Below are 6,658 nucleotides of genomic sequence, written 5' to 3' on the forward strand. Positions count from 1 at the left end.
AACCTAATCATGTGAGTGAAATCTCAACATATTCACAGGTTCACCCACACTTTAGGGAAGGGACTGTCATTGGGTACGTACACCAGGAGACCAGAATCTTGAGGAACAACTCAGAATTCTACCTACCACATGTTGTAACCAGTAATCTTACTGGCTAATTAATTCAAGTAATATATCTGTAGATTCACTGAGATTTCCTAAATACACAGTGATATTATCTAAATATAATAATTGTTTTATTTATTCCCAATTCTTATATTGTTAAAGTTTCTTTTTCTTAACTTATTGAACTGGCTAGAACCTGCAGTAAAATGCTGAAAAGTAGTGAAGGTGGGTTTGTTTTTTATATCATTGTATCTCCAGTGCTTAAATAGACTTTTCCAGTGCTTAAATAATAGCTTTTCAATGAATATTTTCAAATGAATAAATGAATGACAGTAAAGCTGAGAGATAGGGAAATTGATTCCTGTTTGATCGTTTGAGCATCTAAATATCGCCATGTCCTAAATCATCCCTAACCATAGATTTTTTAATGAATAAGGTGATAAATTATCCCCTTCTCACCCCATCCCCCCCTTTTTTAGCTTAAGCCAGATTTTTATTGGTCAAGTTCAATCAAAAGTTTTAAATGATATTAGATCTCCTGACCTACAGAATAACATGAGTGAAAAATATTTGTGATAAAATTAATTACTACGCCCAGTGAAGTTACTTCTTTTTGAAGAGAACTTCTGGGAATTCAAATATGTTCAAATATCTACCATATTAATAAAATCCTCTCTCACACTCACCTACCACTCCACTGATCCCCCCACCCCCCCTTTTGTTTTACAGCTAAGCTTCTAAAAACAATTTACTCATTCTTTGTTCTTTTCTTATAATAGTCCTCAACTCATCATAATCTGCTTCCAATTCTATCACCTACCGAACCTTTTTTGGTAGGATCAGTAGTGACCCTCAGGCTGCTAAATCTAATGGACAACAAATCTTATTTGCCATAGTTGACCACTCCTAGCTTCCTCCAAAAAAATTTACTTCTTTTGTCTTCTGTGACCCCATAGTCTCCTGGCTTTTCTATTATTTCTCTGGTTCTTTTTTCTAGTCTCCCCTGGTTGCTTTTCCTCCTCTTAGGACCTAGTCCATTAACCAGAGGATATGCTAACCACCTGGAATCAAAGCAGTACTCATTAGCACACATCAGTGAGCCAGTTTACTCATAAAGACAGAGCCCATTTATATAAATATTTTGTTTGCTCATTGATTTGATATATGCTGACGTATGCTTGTTGTATGGATCTGTGGCTAGTCGTAGGCCCTCTTCCCTTCTTTTCTCTTCCCTTCCTTTCCCTCCTCTTCTCATCTCTCTATATTCTCTCAGGAATCCCACACACATCCATCCTTTCAATGATTAACTACATGTTGACAACTTCTAAATTTATAGCTTCATTCAGGTCTCTCTTAGTTCCAGACCCATGTATCTAACTGCCTCCTTAATATTTCCAGATAGCTAGTACGTAGACATCCAGAATTGGACATGTCTATTACTGAACTTATGGTGCCAAATCTTTTCCTCTTCTAATGTTTCCTACCTCATTAAATAGTCCCATCATTCTCCCAGTTGCTCTTGTCAGGAAGCTAGGAATCATCTTTTACATCTACCTATTTCTTAGCCCCTTTGTCCAACCAGTCACCAAGTACTATCAATTCTGTCTCCAAGGATACCTCTCAATCTGTCTACTGTCTTTACCACCACCACATTAGCCCAGCACCTGGACCACTCAGACACTGTGTGAGTTAGCTCCGGCTGCTATAACAAAATACCATAGACAGGGTCACTTAAACAACAGACATTTATTTCTAGCAGGTAGGAGATCTGAGAAGTCCAAGATCAAGGTGCTGGCAGATTCAGTTCCTGGTGAGAGCCCTCTTCCTGGCTTACAGACAGCCACCTTCTGCATGTGTCCTCACATGGTGGAGAGACAGTGATATCTTTTCCTCTTCTCATAGGACATTAATCCCATCATAGGGGCTTCATCCTCATGACCTCATTCAAACCTAATTACCCCCCAAATTTCCCACCTACAAATACCATCACACTGGGGATGAAGGCTTTAACATATGAATTTGAGTGTGGGGGGACACAAACATTCAGTCCAGAACAGATACCTTTCTAGCTGCTAGTGCTTGGTTATTGCCACTAACTCATTCTCCACAGAGTGGTCAAACTGATCTTTAAAAAACATACTTGTGTCATCTCTTTCCCCAAAGCCCTGTAAAAACTTGTCTGGCTTAGGCCTTCTTTGGCCTTTTCTCTGTTCCCTCTGCTTACCTAGCTCTTTAAAATGTCTCAGAGTTTCTTTCTGCTGGCTCTTTCCACTGCCTGGGACTCTTCACCACTACTATTTCCCTTCTCTGGCCAACTCCTATTCATTTTTCAGTTTAAATGCTGCTTTCATGGGCAAGGATTCCCTGTTCACCTACATTAAGCTACCTCCACCTTTACAAGCTCTCATAGCTTCTTTTACTTTTCCATGACATATAACCCAACTGTTGTTAAACATTTCCTATAATTATTTGTTGAATGTCTCTTTTCTGTACTCCCTCTCCAACCCACCCCAGATTGTGAGTGCTATGAGAGCATGAACTGAATCAGTCTTGCTTACCCCTAGCATCTAGGACCCAGAAACATCTTTGATGAATATCCACTGAGTGTGAATAGATGTTTGTATGTCTATTGGAGAATGAGGATGATGGCAGGGGGTTAGGGAGTGTTGGTGTAGGAACATTTCCTCTACCTCTTCATTCTAATAAGAGAATAATAAGAATCAGAATAATTCTTCCACCATTAAGAGGAATCATGATTTTGACAAAAATTAACCTTATTCTGGGAACAAGTAGTGAGCCACTGAGGTAGCCTCTAAAATACAGGGGCAAAAGGCAGGCAGCTCAGGCAGGCAGTAAAGAATCAGCCAGCCAGAGAGGAGAGCCATTTCCCTTTGGATGCCATTAACTAGAAAGATATGCTGACCACCTGGAATCAAAGCAGCACTCACTGGCACACATCAGCGAGCCGGTTTAATCATAAAGACAAAGCCATTTATACAAGCTTTTTGTTTGCTCACTGATTTGATATATGCTTGTTGTAGGGATTTGTGGGGGAAAAAAACTGTCACTAGTCTGACCTTCAATTTGTAATAGACACAAAAATACTTAGGTGTTGTAAATGTGTCCTGTAAGCTCTCTTTACCATTTCTTTTACTGTGCATATTGAGCTGCAAAATAAAGTAGGATAAACTTAGAGGAATGGAAACAGGCTTTTGCATATTTATAAAAGAGGAATACACAAAAATAAGCTATACATTTTCTAAAATACTGTATTCTTGCAACCAAATATGGGAACTGTCCATTGGATTTGTGAACTGGTAAAGAATACTTAAAAATAATAAATTAATCTAATCAATTATTTCCTGTTATTAAATTCTTATTACCAAGCCAAATCTTCCCTACAAGATGTTTTTTCCTTACAAGTAATGAGAACCTTCAAATTCCATACTTTAGGAAAGCCTTAACTTTTCTTTGGAGAAGGGGAATCATATTTTTTTGGATTCAAATAATAAGTAATTCCACTTAACATAGTTCTTTGCTTTTTCAGTAATTTGTTGCTATAGCATTCCCACAATATAGTGTGGGACAAAGAGCATGGGACCGGAAGCCCTTAAACCTGGCTTTTGATTGGAAATTGGACTGCCAGCACTAAAATGTTATCTGTCTGAGCCCTTTGGACCTCCATTTCCTCATCTGCAAGTGAAAAGCCTCTTCTGTTTCAAAAGACTTTGATTTCAATGACATTTTCTTTCTTTTTTTTCATTATTTTTATTATATATAGGTCCTTAAAAGTTAATAAATACAAGTATGGAAGGGGAAAATACTGTTTTAAATCTAAAGTTGGATTTTTGGAAATAAGACCTTCTAGATTGAAATCAAATTCTGACTGAGAACTTGTTTTTATTAATGCTCAGGAATTCACAGAATAAAGAGAATAAGGCAAGAAAACAGATATTTTACTTCCTGGTAGAATGGGAATCAAACTGACCAGATAGTAGCATGAGAATTAAATGGCCTTTCTAATGCATTTTGGTATCCAAGGAAAGTCCATTATATAATTGCAATCCGTTGTCATACTAATCTTTTACTCTGGATTATGTTGTGCAATTGTCGTGTTTTCGTGATACCTAGTGGGTTTTTAAAATTTTTTCTGTCTCTGTTTATTTTGCTGCTAAAACATTTCCTGTTTGATTTTTTTCTCTATTTAAAAATATTACATAGTGGTATAAGAATCTGTATTCCTGCTGTGTAGGGGGTTCTTTCTGAGCAATGGCTGGTGTTGAGTCACGTACCCAGTTGATGTAGAAGGTGGTTCTTAAGAAATCCCCTTAAGAGGTCAACCATGGCTTCTGTTTCTCTGAAGATGTATGGTTTCTAAATTGCCCATAGTTTTCCTAGAAAAGTTTTAAATGAAATTTCTCCTAACCTAGAGAAGTTTGAGATGAAAGAAATTTTTTTTCTAATAAATGTTTAACCATTCTGTGTTTTCATTATAGAATTGCATACTTAAAAAATAATTCCATATAGTTATTACTTAAAATACTCCAGTTATAAAGTAAGCCAAGACTGTCATTATCTAATAAATTAATAGTGACTTACAAAAATCTTGAGCCCTATAACATATCAGTGGCAAGTCTTGAAAAAACATTAGACAAATTGGTTACTCATTCTGCTTAATGTATGGAAGAAAGTGGTTTATGTTTATAAGCATTGGTTTGTCTTTATCTTTCATTCATTATTTCAATAAGTATTTATTGAGCTCTCAAATCACCACAGGCATTGTTCCAGGTACTGGGGGGTATAATGGTAAACAAAACAGACAAAACTCTCTGTCCTCATGGAGCTTACATTCCTGTGGGGGAAAGACAGATAATAAAAAAGCAAAACATATGGGGGTTAGATGATACTAAAGGCTAAGGAGAAAAATAAAGTGGAAAAACACGTAGGGCATGGTGTTGCAATGAGAAATATGGATGTCATGGAATGTCTCACTGAGAAAAGATCTGATTAAAGACCTGAAGAAGGGGAGGGAGTTAGCTGTTTGGATATCTGGGGGAAAAGCATTCCATGCAGAGGGAAGACTTAGTGCAAATACTCTGAGGTAGGAGCACGCCAGGTATCCTAGGAACAGTGAGAAGCCCGATATGACTTGAGCAGAGTGAGAAATGGGGGGAGCAGGAGGAGACAAAGTTAGAGAGGTAAGAGTGGGATGAGGTCAACTAGGGCCTTGCCAGGACTTTATCTTTTACTGTGAATGAGATAGAGCCACTGGAGTGTTCTAAGCAGAGGAATGACATGACATGACCTAAGTTTTAGCAAGATCAAGCTGATTATTGTGTTGAGAATAAGCTGGTGGGGGACAAAGGCTAGGACACTTTTGCAGTAATTCAGGCAAGTAGGATCACTGCACTATACAACCCCAAGAAGCACCATTCACCCTACAGTTCCTGTGAATGGTGATTCCTGTAATGAGCAGTGTATAGCCCCACAGCTGTAGTTAGCAACCCTGTAGTCAAGATGGCTTGGACCAGGGAGGATGCAATGTGAGTGATGAGAAATGTTTAGTCAAGATATATTTTGAAGGTAGAACTAATAGGATTTTCTGACATGGTAGATGTGGAATATGAAAGAGTCAAGTATGATTTCAAGGTCATCCTTTAATTTCATGAATCATTACTATTCATTATACCAAATACCATTTACTAAGGGGGAGTAATTCATATTTATATTTTAATTCAACAAGCATTTACTGAAAGTCTACTATGTAGTACATTGTTCCAGATTCTGTAGGATATTTTAAAAAGTGCAATAGCAGCAACAACAGAAAAATCCTGTCCTGGAAATACTTGTAACTTAGTTTGTTAGAGAAAGCTTTCATAGATAAAAGAACCAAATACTGTATACAGCAACATAAGAAAAAACATAAGAATGGGACTGATTAAATGGTATATGTATATGTATATGTATAACTACTTCTGTAGGAAATGGTCCTATTTAAAAATAATTTTACATTTGTCAGGATATGCCCATTTTTCTGATTGCTATACTCTCCTAATCTATTCAACAATTTATTCACTATTTTCTAATAGTAACAGGACTCGTCTGTTTCCTATTTCAAATGCAACTAGATTTGCCCTATGGTTGACTCCTACTCCAGGAGGAAGTATATACAAGATTTCATGTCTGAGGTAGGAATTACCTGTTTCATATGCCCTTCTCTTGCTGATGTCTTAGGGTGCATTGCTCACAGTTTGGATGAGAAGTCACAATCTTGCCTTGGCCCCTAGTTCCTACTTGTCCAACTTCTGACTTGCAAATTTTCATACTTCTGACCACTTTTACTTTCAGCCCTGTGGTTTATGAGAACTTTTGAGATCTTGTGACTTCTCATGCCTCACTTCACTCACCTCATTCATAGCCATGTCTTGCTGCATCCTGTCCTGTGGTTTTCATTAACACAGATTTCCTAATAATAATGAGATAGTAAAGATTATAATAATGAGTATAATATCTAACATTTTTAAGTACTATGAGCTAGGCACTAAGTGATGCT

This window comes from Hippopotamus amphibius, chromosome 7, assembly GCF_030028045.1.
Source record: "Hippopotamus amphibius kiboko isolate mHipAmp2 chromosome 7, mHipAmp2.hap2, whole genome shotgun sequence".
NCBI lineage: Eukaryota > Metazoa > Chordata > Mammalia > Artiodactyla > Hippopotamidae > Hippopotamus > Hippopotamus amphibius.